The 12913-nt window shown below is 44.9% G+C and overlaps 1 long non-coding RNA gene across 5 annotated transcripts in view; it reads left to right on the forward strand.

Annotated features, from left to right (window-relative positions):
• The window catches only part of LOC135204760 (uncharacterized), a 270567-nt gene that overhangs the window by 205606 nt on the left and 52048 nt on the right, over nucleotides 1-12913 (forward strand). Inside the window, exon 9 of one of the 5 annotated variants that reach the window (XR_010312335.1) lies at nucleotides 9494-10452. The exons of the other annotated variants lie outside the window; for them this stretch is intronic. This is a non-coding gene — a long non-coding RNA (uncharacterized LOC135204760). Of the gene's footprint in view, nucleotides 1-9493; nucleotides 10453-12913 lie in introns of those variants that run through there. 5 annotated transcript variants of the gene reach the window in all.

The raw sequence follows: 12913 nt of genomic DNA on the forward strand, positions 1-12913 counted from the left end.
GGCAGGTATATATATAGCTATATTCTCTGTTCCACCTGGCAGAAATTTTCAAAACTCGCGGCAAACGCTAGTAACCTATTAGTAGTTCAGGCAACCACCACCCCGTTACCGTGGCTCTAGCGCTAGGAACCGTTCCCCAATTGGCCAGATTTTCTCTGCCAGCGGAACCGGCAACATTGTTGGTGGTTCCTGCTAGGATTTTCATTCTCGTTGCTGACTTTTCATGGATTTTTGGTATTGTACTCAGAAATGTTAGCTTGGCATTCGCTTTGGATCTTTTCTTTCTTTAAAGATGTCGGATACTGGAAGTATGTTTAGAGTTTGTGTAAAAGAGGGGTGTAAGGTAAGGTTGCCAAAAGCTTCGGTCGACCCTCAAAACTATTTGTAAGAAGTGTAGAGAGAATGTGTGTACTTGGGAGAATAGGTTGTTTTGAATGTGAGAATTTATCAGAGAAGGAGTGGAAGATATTTATGAAATATGTTTGAAAGCTTGAGAAAGATCGTGTAAGGAGATCTGTTTCTCGTAGTGAGAGTCGAATTCTTCTAGCAAAAGGAGTGAATGGGTTTTTTTTTCCTCTCCAGCTCCTTCTAACATAGAATTGGTAGTTCCTTCTCCCCAGGTATCCTCCGCGCCCGCTGCTGTATCGGAGGAGGCGAACGATACACAGATTGTTAAGGTGTTCGCTGCCCTTGCGTCCATGGGCGACCAGATACAGCGACTTACGGATAAAGTTAGTGCTTTTGATGTCAGTGAAGTGTAGTGGAGGGGGCGTCTGATCGTCTCTCTCGTGCTCCTAGACCTAGACCTCTGTCAAGCTCCCAGACCCAAGGGAGAAGGCATGTCGACAGTCGAAAGGGAGGTCGAGAGAGGTTTTATCGCGGTCAGGCGTCCCTTCAAACAGTCCCTGTTGCAAGTTCTTCCAGGCTGTTGCAGTTCGCTGCAGAAAAGGCGTAACTGGGAAGTGTGCGTCCTCGGATGGTTCGACATCTGAGCGGGAACGTCGGTATGCAGTTGTGTCTCGCCCCTCAAGAGGACTTTCAGGACATCGACCGCTCTCGAGAGACATGCTCAAGATCGTGAGGCTTGGAGTAGTCCGGAGGTTTTGTCCTCCTCAGAAGACGGGGGGGACGCAGTTCCGATCAAGAGGAAGAGGATCTTTCGTTCTAAAGAAGGACTCAGTACGGCCTTCTCGTTCTTGGTGGATTTCGATGAGAGACTTCTCCTCCATCTTCTTGCTTGTCTTCCCCTCGTCTCTCTCCGTCGGTTTAGAGTACAAGATCGCTCTCCGTTACGTCGCAGTCCTTCTCGTAATCCTCCTCCTTCGTCCTCTGCCATTCAGGAAGATAGTACGAAGGGTTCTTAAGGGAAATGCAGTCTAAGGTGGCAGTTCTCGTTAAGTCTTGGGATGCTCCTTTGCAGGCATCTTCGAGGCGGAAGGACGATTTCCTTCCCGTTAAGTCTTCTAAGAAGACGGAAGACAAGGATGCGTTCGCCGAGGACGTAGGACGCACGGGCTCTACGAGGACGGGCGATCGCTTGGTTTTTCAGGACGCAGAACGCAGGAAGAAGAAGATGGTTTGGAAGAAGCAGGACGCAAACGTCAGGACTCGGGATCAATGTGGACACAAGACGCAGGCGGCAGGAAGCAGATGTGTCTACGATGGACGCAGGACGCAGGCGGCAGGACATCGATAGGCGGCAGGACGCCGATTCTTCGTTAGCCGCAGGACGCAGGCGGCAGGACGTTATTCCGTCAGCGAAGCGTCAACACGACAGTGATCTGCAAGACATTTCTTCAGCAGAAGAGGATTTGGATTTTGTTGAGGAGAAGAATACGGAACCGTCTTCGGATTACAAGATTCTGACTTCACGTCTGCTTTCGAGGGGTTTTGAAGGGGAATTCAACCAATGGCTCCTTTATCTCCCTTATCGCAGTTTTCCAAGACGAGACTCCAAAGAAGTCCTCTTTCCTTAGATGACTGCGATTTCGGCGAAGAAGGCCCTTCAACGTGTGAATGACTGGATGAAGGATAAGAAAGAAGCGGGAAAATACTCTTTCGCTTTTCCACCAGCTAAGTTAGCATCGAAGTCAGGAGTATGGTACGCTACTGGAGAAAGTCTAGGCCTGGGAGTACCTGCCTCCTCCCAGGGGGACTTCTCCAGTATAGTGGACAGCTCACGCAGACAGGCGTTGCAGTCTGCTAAGGTCTGGTGGACTTCGTCCGAGTTTGACCATCTTTTTAAAGGGATTTTTAGGACTTTCGAAGTCTTCAATTTCCTAGATTGGTCTTTGGGAGCACTGGCGAACTCCCTACAGAAGTGGCTAAGAGCATTATGTCCTGCATGGACAATGGCTCTGAGTAGATGGAAACGAATGAACTGGCTTCTTTGTTCACAGCCAAAAGGGAGTACTGAAACAAGAAGGGTCGCCTGATTGTGTTCTTTCGCTTCAAAAGGAGTTTCTAACTCTCAGAAATCGGAGTTGCTGTTCTCTCCCCTTTCGAAACAGCTGTTTCCTTCAGAGGTGATTATGGATATAGCTCTCTCCCTTTTCTCAGAAGGCCACTCAAGATCTTCTCTCGTCTTCAGTTAAGAAGTTCTTACATCCAAGTTGGTTAAGAAAACTCCAAAGGAACCTAGGCCTTCGCAACAGCCCTTTCGAGCAGAACGTTCGCTCGACCCGCCTTTAGGGGTAAGAGAAGTACCCGCTAAAAAGAGGAGCCAAGACCACCTCTAAACAATGAGATCTCAGTCCTCCAGACGACAGTGGAGCCAAGACTTCAAGGTTTTTTGGGAAGTTTGGCAGAAACATGAAGGCAGATCCCTGGGCTGTCAACGTAGCTCGGGAAGGGTACAAGATTCCTTTCTTGAAGAGACCTCCTCTCGCAACATCTCCCGAGAGCCCTCGGGGCAAATTACAACAATTTAGTGAAGAAAGCGGCTCTGTGGGAGCAAGTAGCTTCCATGCTAGAGAAAGGAGCCATAGAACCTGTTCTGGATCACGAATCTCCGGATTTACAACCGGTTGTTCCATGGTTGCAAAGTCCTCGGGAGGTTGGAGGCCAGTTCTGGATGTAAGTCAACTGAATCTTTTCGTAGAAAAGACCAAGTTCACTATGGAGACGAACGATTTCAGTGCTGGCAGCGGTACGTCCAGGGGACTGGATGGTGACCCTGGACTTACAAGACGCAATATTTTCATATTCCAATTCATCCAGGAAGCAGGGAAGTATTTAAGGTTTGTGATTCAGGACAGGGTCTTTCAGTTCAAGGCCCTGTGCTTCGGCCTTTGCACAGCCCCCAAGTGTTCACGAGGATGATGTCCAATGTGGCGAGATGGTTGCACTTAAGAGGGATCAGAGTGTCTTTTTACCTGGACGACTGGTTGATAAGATCCCAATCAAGAAGTCAATGTCTGGAGGACTTGAATCAAACATGAACTTAGCAAAAGACCTAGGTCTTGTGGTAAACATGGGAAAGTCTCAATTGAATCCCCAACAACAGATAGTTTATTTGGGGATTCAGATATCGTCAGTGACTTTTCGGGCTTTTCCGTCCCCCGAAAGGCAAAGCACCTAATGCATTCTGGAAGGTGCAGGACTTTCTAGAGAAAGACCCGATGCTCAGCAAGAGAGTGGATGAGTCTACTGGGCACACTCTCTTCGCTAGAGAGGTTCATTTCTTTAGGAAGACTACACATGAGACCTCTACAGTTTTTCCTGAAGGATTCATGGCCAAGAAAATTGCAACCGGATTCCTTCCAGTTTCTAATTCTGCGAAGTGAAGGAGGAATTAAAGTGGTGGCTAACTCCAGGCAGGTTAGCAAGAGGGATGTCGCTTCAGCAGAAGAGCCCAGACCTCATCTTGTATTCCGACTCGTCGGACGCGGGTGGGGAGCGACATTAGGCCCTCAAGAGGGGTGTCGGGACTTTGGAGCAGGAAGAAGAAACAAGTTCGCACATAAACAGGAAGGAACTGATGGCAATTTTCTTGGCCTTGAAGCACTTCAGAGAGTTGATTCGAGACAAGACAGTGCAGATCAACTCGGACACACCACGGCTCTGGCATACACCCGCAAACAAGGAGGGACTCATTCTTTTCCCTTTACAAGCTGGCAAAGGAAGTTCTGCTTTCGGGTCGGCAAGAGGAAAGCGTCGTGCTGCTCACCAGGTTTATACAGAGAGAAAAATGTGAGTGCGGACCTGTTGAGCAGAAGAGAACAACTTCTCCCGACGGAGTGGACTTTGCACATGGAGGTTTGCCAGAGCCTGTGGAAGTTGTGGGGCCGTCCGGTAGTAGATCTGTTTGCGACAGCCATAACAAAGATTACCAACCTATTGCTCTCCCGGTTCCAGATCAGGAAGCAGTGGCGGTCGACGCATTCCTGATGGATTGGACAAACTTAGATGTTTACGCTTTTTCCTCCATTCAAAGTACTGGGAAAGTATGAAGAAGTTCAGGGAGAGCCAAGGAACGAGGATGACCTTAATAGCTCCGTTTTTGGCCGGCCCCAAGTTGGTTCACAGAGGTACTGGAATGGACAATAGATACGCCAAGGACTCTTCCTCTAAGAGTAGATTTACTCAGACAACCCCACTTCGACAGGTTTCACAAGAATACCCTCGCTCTGGGTCTGACTGCGTTCAGACTATCGAAAGTCTTGTCAGAGCGAGGGGATATTCTGAGAGAGGTGGCCAGTTGCAGTGCTAGAGCCAGAAGAACCTCACAATTACAGTATATCAGTCGAAGTGGCAGAATTTCCGGAAGGAATGTAAGAACAGGAAAGTGTCTTCATCCAGTACCTCTGTGACCCAAATCGCAGACTTCCTTCTATACTTGAGGAAGGATTTGGTTTGTCAGTTTCGACAATCAAAGGCTATAAAAGTATGCTAACCTCAGTGTTTAGACACGAGATCTAGACATCTCTAATAACTTAGACCTTAGAGATCTGATTAGGTCATTTGGTACCAAGAAACAATCCCAATGCAGGCCACCTGCTTGGAACCTCGATGTTGTCTTAAAGTATTTAACCTCTAGCAAATTCGAGCCTTTAGAGAAATCCTCTCTGAGAGATGTTGCTAAGAAACTATCTTTTAGTCGCTTTGGCAACGGCTAAAAGAGCTAGTGAGCTTCAGGCCATATCGAAGAAGGTGGGATGGAGACATGGCAACGCAGTGTGTTCATTCCAGGAAGGTTTCTTGGCCAAGAATGAGAATCCGGCTAATCCTTGGCCAAGATCCTTTGAACTTTTGGGTCTTTCTGAGTTAGTGGGTCATGAGCAAGAAAGAGTTCTCTGCCCAGTGAGAGCATTGCGTTTTTATAATGGAAAGAACAAGAGAGATCAGAGGGAATTCTGATGCTCTTTGGGTGTTCAGTTAAAGACCCCAGTAGACCCATGACGAAGAACGCTCTAGCCTTCTTCATGAGAGAGTTGATTAGAGAAGCTCATATGTTGTGTCAAGAGCAGAGCTTTGGTATTTTGAAAGTGAAGGCTCATGAAGTCAGGGCAGTTGCGACTTCATTAGCTTTTTAAAAAGAATTTAGCCCTCAAAGAAATTATTGAATCCACATATTGGAGAACTAATTCAATATTTGCGTCTCATTATCTTAGGGATATTCAGACACCTTTGATAATTGTCAGACGCTAGGTCCATACGTGTCCTCTGGTACAGTATAGGGCAAAGGAGTTACTACCCCCCATAACCTTCCTTCTTTTTAAGCTAGTTGATTTTATTAGGTGATGGTGTTTGTGTTTTTTTGGTCGTCTGAGAAAAGTGTTCTGTACTTTTATCAGTATTGTTAGTATTATCTTGGTGTGGTGTGTGTGTAGTTCAGGTAAATGATCTATTATTAGCTTGAATGGCCGTGGCATAAGAGGGCTGTACTGTTCTGTCAACACATTGGTCACGTCCAGTTGTCAGTTCCAGTCTTAGCTCTTCAACATACAGGACACATCCTTGTTGAGAGCTCCTAAGGTTTAAGCAGGCTTAGAGGCAGGACCTATGAAGTCAGCTACCTTAGCAGGTAAGGAACCTCGAGTTTTTTAATAATATTTTAATAATATTTTATACTCTAATAATGTTGCTCTCTTTGACCCACCTCCAAATGTGTCAATCAGCTATACATATACCTGCCAGTAAGGTGTCATCAAAATGAAGTTTTTATGTTAAAACAAAGTTTAATGTATGCTTACCTGGCAGGTATATATAATTAATGCACCCTCCTCCCTCAGGAGACAGGGTTCAGAGAAAATCTGGCCCAATTGGGAACGGTTCCTAGCGCTAGCGCCACGGTAACGGGGTGGTGGTTGCCTGAACTACTAATAGGTTACTAGCGTTTGCCGCGAGTTTTGAAAATTTCTGCCAGGTGGAACAGAGAATATAGCTATATATATACCTGCCAGGTAAGTATACATTAAACTTTGTTTTAACATAAAAACTTCATTTTGTGCACTAGATATGTTAATGGCATGTCATCCCTTTTTTTATTGCCAACTTGACTACGTATATACTTAAAAAATCTTTTATCATAATTTTTCTTATACACATACCATGCGATCTATTCAAGACAGCCAAAGTGAACATCATGGAACTCAGCACATGGCATGCATGATTATTCTATTGTATAAGATCTATGTGCTTCATTGGGTTCGTTGGAAAGTGCTTTTCAAGAGCTTTTAACCGATAATGAATTTATTGAAATTTATATTAAAGAATCTGTAACAGTAGTATTTAAACACTGCAGTGCCATATTTTCTACACACTTAATTATATGCATTTAAAAGAGATTTTCAAGAGCTTTCCAATGAGCCTATATTCATTAAAATCGGTGGAAAAGTAAGGACGACAGAGTGAAAGGAGCGTCTGCAACAAGACTATGCTTTAATAGCTTAATTCAGCGTCTTCTCTACCTTTTCCTATGGCGCCGCGCAGTGACAATCAATGTTAATACATTTATATGCGCCTGTCCATTCCATGTATATAGTTCCATGTTACAGATATTTCCAAATACTGTGTCGTCATCCTGCTACTTCCTTACTAATCTGTTCCTTGCTAGACTAACAGTCGGGTACACTATCTTCTGTATCTGACTGATTCTCCTCCATCTCCATCTTTGTATCCCTTGACGATTTTACTTTTTTTAAAGCCTTAAAACACCATACCTCTCAACTATTTTATTTCCCCATTTGTTATCAGATCTTTCCAGCACACTACCTATGAATCTTTGTAAAAAGCCATATCTCTTCTGCATGAAGAAGCATAAGACATGCAGTGAAGTCCTGGGTGTCTGATAATTCATTCCTGGTCTTGCCAGAAAACTTGGTTCGCATATAACAATACAATACATTATACTACCCATTTTGTGCATAATAGATAATTGAGTTCACAAAGGAGAGATATACAACTAAATCATGGTTTTCAAGTTACGGAGAGAGGGAAAGTTGAGGGAAGGCAGTAAAAAATGGAATGCTTAAATCTTTCGAAGTGCTGTAAACTATAGTCACCCACTGAGAACACACTGACCTTGGCTCAGTTCAGTAACCAAGAGTTCTGTTTATACATATACATTAGTATATGAATAAACAGAGGGTGAAACATTCTTGTACCAGTTCCAAAATAGAGTAGCGGAATGGACTTTCTCATTGCGCTTCCAGATCGTTGGTAGGTGATGTAGTAGTCTTTTTCTTGAAAGGGTGTGGGCCGTGGGATCCCAGCTCTGTAAAGTCTTCTCTCCCACCGTTACCCCTACACTAAGGGGTTCGTTGCCTGATCCGCTTTTCCTTACAATACCAGGCATATTTTATTACTTGGCAAAGGGGTTTTTACGACCACATGCCCTTGCTGTCATCAACCACAGTTATTGACAGTGGGCCATGCCTTTGACTAAAAAGTCCACCTGCAGTGCAGGAGTTTCCAGTTACTGATGGTGGGACTAATCTTTTACAAAGAAAGTAAGACTGCAAGGCAGCAGCTGTCCTTGTAGTTGCCTTTTACGACACGCAGGACTACGTGGTAGTATTTTCTTACACCCCTGTAAAGTATACCCGACTTAATCATATGGTGCCACTTTGTCACATAATGCCAGCTTTAGTATATCCTTATGTGCCGTAAAGCAGAGGTGTCAGACACCTTTACCTTTTAGTGGTTAGTAATGTAAGTTTATCATACTTATGTATCACATGTCTAGCATGATAAAACTGAGCTCATATATTCAAGAATTGCAGTGGAAATTCTAAAAAAGAACATTTTGCTCTGGAGTAATGCTTATTTATATACCTTTGTTATCATTAGTATAACAAGTAAGTCATCAAGTAATGAGAATTAGTCCTGGAAAGATTATGTGCTTTACACCATTGTCTGAATCCTTTTCCTGCTTTGTATTATTATGTATGTGTGTTATGCTTACCATCCTCATTTCTAATAACTCAGTTTCGTCACAGTTGTTCTGGAAGGTATAATTTTTTATGTTGTCAACTTCTTAAATTCTGCTAGAAACCTGACAGACTGCCTGTTTATTGACTTTGTATATTTTTCAGTTCAAACCAATTTCTGAAATTGCAACCATTACTTGTAGCTTGGTGTTACAATTTTCATTGGATCCTTTGTTAAAAACTTCATATGTGCCTAATGCTTTCAGACTCAGTGACACACATTTCCTCCTGCGCAGATTTGATTTGTTTCTGTGTTTGCAAAATCCGTCACTCACTATTTACAAAGCTTCAGCAGTTTTATGCACAAGGAAATTTTCCTAGTGTTGCTTGTGTCCACTCTTCTGATGAATGATTTTTTTGTAAGTATGATATCCCGTAGGGGGTTAGTGCTGTCAGTGCACCTCATTCGTTGCAATGTAGGCCTTACTTAAGGTTCTTTTCGGCGTCCCTTCGGCCCCTAGCTGCAACTACTTACATTCATTTAACTGTACCTCCGTTCATATTCTCTTTCTACCATCTTGCTGTCCAACCTCTCCAACAGTTGTTTCATAGTGCAACTGCTTTGAGGTTTTACTCCTGTAACACCTTTCAAACCTTTTACTGTCAATTTCTGTTTCAGCGCTGAATGGCCTTAGTTGCCCCCAGTACTTGGCATAAAGCCAAAACTCTATATAAATCAAATAAAATCAAATATAGGTATGATACATTATAATTATATTACTAACCATTGAAAAGTAAAGAGAGCATCATTAGATATGGTCCTTCTTTCTCTTTATAATGATCATAAACTGCAGGGGTGATAAATCATATCATCTTGTGGGACACATTCACATTTGGTAGAAATAGGATTCATGGCTACTCTGTATTTTAATTGATTTTTATTATATTTATTTTTTTATTATTATACTATTATTATTATATTATTATTATAATATTATTACTGTATTTTAAGCCATGGTTGATGGAACATCAGATAAGAGGAACACTTCATTTAAGGATGTGGTTTTTTATTCTTTGTTTGCAAGCTAAGAAGAAAAAAAAATTTTGTTTCGTCATTTCAGATGCCGTTAACGTCGTCAGCTGCAGTGGAGTCATGAAGATACTATGTGCAACTAGAATATGAGTCGCAGATATAACTTTACATATAGTATTGAATTTTCTTTATATTAGGATTACTTTATATCCCAGAGGAATTCAAATTTGATAGGTGGGCTGACCCAACCAGGGTTGGTACCTATTCCTTTTTGCTTTAGATAAAGTGACAAACAATTGTGGTGAGTTGACCATCTTTAAAAGGCACAAGTTCAAAGCCTTACAGGATTAATTAATTAGCGTTCTGTCACTGTTTTGAAACCAAATCTCACTGGGTTGAAACTGGGCCAGGACAGGTGCACTTATCAATTATAATTCTCCTTCAGCATATGTCATTCCCAGAGTAAAATGAATCTAATATTAAATGATTATGGTTTAATATCTGTTAGTATAAGAAATTCATGCTTATATACTGCCAGTGTTTGACTCTGACTTGTGAATTAACCAACATACGGGTTCTCCGAGATATGAGCCGGCACACAAGTGATTCTTTGTTTTAAGAAAGTGAGCCCAGATTTGACTACGGGCCAGCAAGCCTGGGAGATGCCACCTCTCAATGCGTCCGCCATTGCCAGCACTGAGATGCCTAGCCGAGCAGTCTCGTTCAGTTCGTAGTGTTAAGACCAGTGCCAAGAAGAAGAAAAGGCCAATTACTTTGGACATGAAGCGTGAAGTCATAGAAAAACAAAAAAGACCGGTGTTTTTTGGGGGGTCCTGGAATGGATAGTAGTATTTCCATTTATTTTAATGGGGAATTTGATTTTATTTATGAGCAAATTGTATGTTATGGTACTCAGTAAAGCTGAATACATTTTTTATGTTATTTATGAAATTTTGTAAACAATTGAAATTTTTTTTAATGAACTTGTAGATTTTGTACATTCAACTTCCCTGTCAGATATATACTTAGCTTTAGAGCTCAGTCGTTCCCGACAGAAATTCAAATTTCGCGGCACACGACTACAGGTAGGGTCATGTGATCTACCGCCCTGCTGCTGGGTGGCAGGACTAGGAACCATTCCCGTTTTCTAATCAGATTTTTTCTGTTGCTGGTTCCGACAACATCGTTGTTGGTTCCTCCTGACCTGATATTCGTTTTTCATCACCATTGATCTTCTGGACTGTCTTTTTTGGTGACGTACTGGATCGTTGGTTTGGCATACGCTTTTGTGGACTGTTTATTGGATTTCGCTTTGGATTTTTCTAAGAATGTCTGACTCTAGTTATGTAATTAGAGTATGTGTGAATGAGGGTTGTAGCGTGAGACTACCGAAGGGTTCGGTAGATCCTCACACAGTATGCAAGCGGTGTAGGGAGTATGAATGTCTTCACTAATCGCCGTAGTGAAGGAATGTGAGAATATGAGTGAGTGATGATTGGAAGACTCTAACTTCCTACTTAAGGAAGTTAGAAAAGGATAGGGTTAGAAAAGCATCTTCTTGAAGCTTGAGTAGGTCTCGTTCTAACGAGCCAGTTAGTGAGTTGATAGCACCTATCCAAGAAGTAGTTGTTGCATCCTCCCCCACAGTATCAGCTCCTTCTCCCTTCACAGAACCTGCAGATTCGTCTATGGAATTAGCGGATTTGAAGGCTGCCCTCAAAAGGATGGAGCTCAAAATGCGAGCTTTGGAAGGTAAGTGCAGTGCAGTGGATAGTGATTTTAGTGTACCCAGTGCAGTGGAGGGGGTGTCTGATCGGCTCTGCAACGCTCCCAGGCATAGACCTCTTCCAAACTCCCAGGCCCAGAGGAGGAGGAATGTCGAAAGCCTTACGGAGGTTGTGGAGGATCCCCACCGATCAGGCGTCCCTTCGGCAGGATCTGTGTCGTCGCAGACTGCCAGGAATCGCCGTTGCAAAGGCATCCTGAGAGAGTGCTTCTCGTCATCCGATTCCGCTTCGCCCAAGCGCGGCTGGAGCTCGGCCGAGCAGTCGAGGCCTATGAAGAGGAGTTGGAAAGCGCCCACCATGGATTCTAGCCCTGAGCGCTTCCCAGAAGGTTCGCCTGTGGATAGGAAGAGAGCCAGAGAGCCCTGTTTTCGCCAGCTTTCGGCTGGGAGTCCCCTTTGTCCTCCAGACCTCCTTCCCCTTCTTCTGACAAGGAGCGGGAAGATTCTACGACGAAGATTCTCCGTAACATGTAGGAGCAAATCTTGTCCATGGTAGGAGTACTTACGAATGATCCTCCTCGCAGGAAGGACACTTCTCTTCCCGTTAAGAGATCCTCTCGTCCTCTGGACGTCTCAAGCTCCAAGCTCCTCTCCACAGCTCCTCGTTCTCAGAGGAGATCCTTCGATCCTCCCGCTTCTCGCTCGTCTCCTCGGAAGCTCGAGGCTCGGGAACGCTTAGCGACCGAGCCCTCGTCTCCTTCCGATCACAAAGCGCCACCCAGCCGCGAGGCGCCAGCTAGGTGCGAGTCGCCAGACAAGCGCCAGTCTCCAGTCAGGCGACAGTCGTCATCGAGACTTGGATCCCCAGCCAGGCGCCAGCCGCGCTCCAGGCGCGAGCCTCTTCCCAGCCGCTCGGTGCCAGCCAGCCGCGAGTCCCCGGTCAGGCACGAGTCTCCTTCCGGGCGAGAGCCGTCCTCCAAGCGCGAGGCGCCAGTCAGGCACGTATCACCTTCCAAGAGAGAGCCTTCTTCCAGGCGCAAGCCGACAGCCAGCCGAGAAACGACTTCCAAGCGCGAACCGCTTCCCAGGCGCGAGGCTTCTTCCAAGCGTGAGGCTTCGGTTAGTCACAAGTCTCCTTCCAAGCGAGAGAAGTTTGGCAGACGTGATACTCTCTCCTTACTCAATGTCCCGAACGGACACAAGACACCTCCCAGCTTAGAGGTATCTTCCAGGCGCCAGTTCGAAGATCTCCGCCTCTGGACCGCTCTTCTCCAGACAGAAGCCCCTCTCCTCGAGAGCAGAAGACTGTTGAACCAGACAACTCCTCTCAACGTAGGCGCTCTCCTTCAGGTGACCGCTCTTCCCTTATCAGAGCGGCGAGGCAAGAGCTTGAGGAGATTTTTGACGAAGAATCTCCGAGGGTAGCAGCGCTTTCGGACTACAAAACCTTAGCGGCTTTGTTAGTTCAGGAGTTCGGAGACTCCCTCAGTCCAGCCGCCCCTCCTTCTCCTCGTTCTTTGTTTACAAGTACAAAGGCGACTAAATCCTCCTCCTTCCTGAAAATGCGCCCCACCATCTCCATGAAGAAAGCCCTCCAGTCAGTAGGGGCTTGGTTCAGCTCTAAGGAGGAACCAGGAAAGACTGTCTTTGCCTGTCCTCCCTCCAAGCTTTCAGGAAGAAGGGGCATTTGGTATGAGACGGGGGCATCCTTGGGACTAGCTCTTCCTTCGCCTGCGGAAGCAGATTTCTCCACTCTAGTGCACTCGACAAGGAGACATGCCC

Source organism: Macrobrachium nipponense, chromosome 47, assembly GCF_015104395.2.
Source record: "Macrobrachium nipponense isolate FS-2020 chromosome 47, ASM1510439v2, whole genome shotgun sequence".
NCBI lineage: Eukaryota > Metazoa > Arthropoda > Malacostraca > Decapoda > Palaemonidae > Macrobrachium > Macrobrachium nipponense.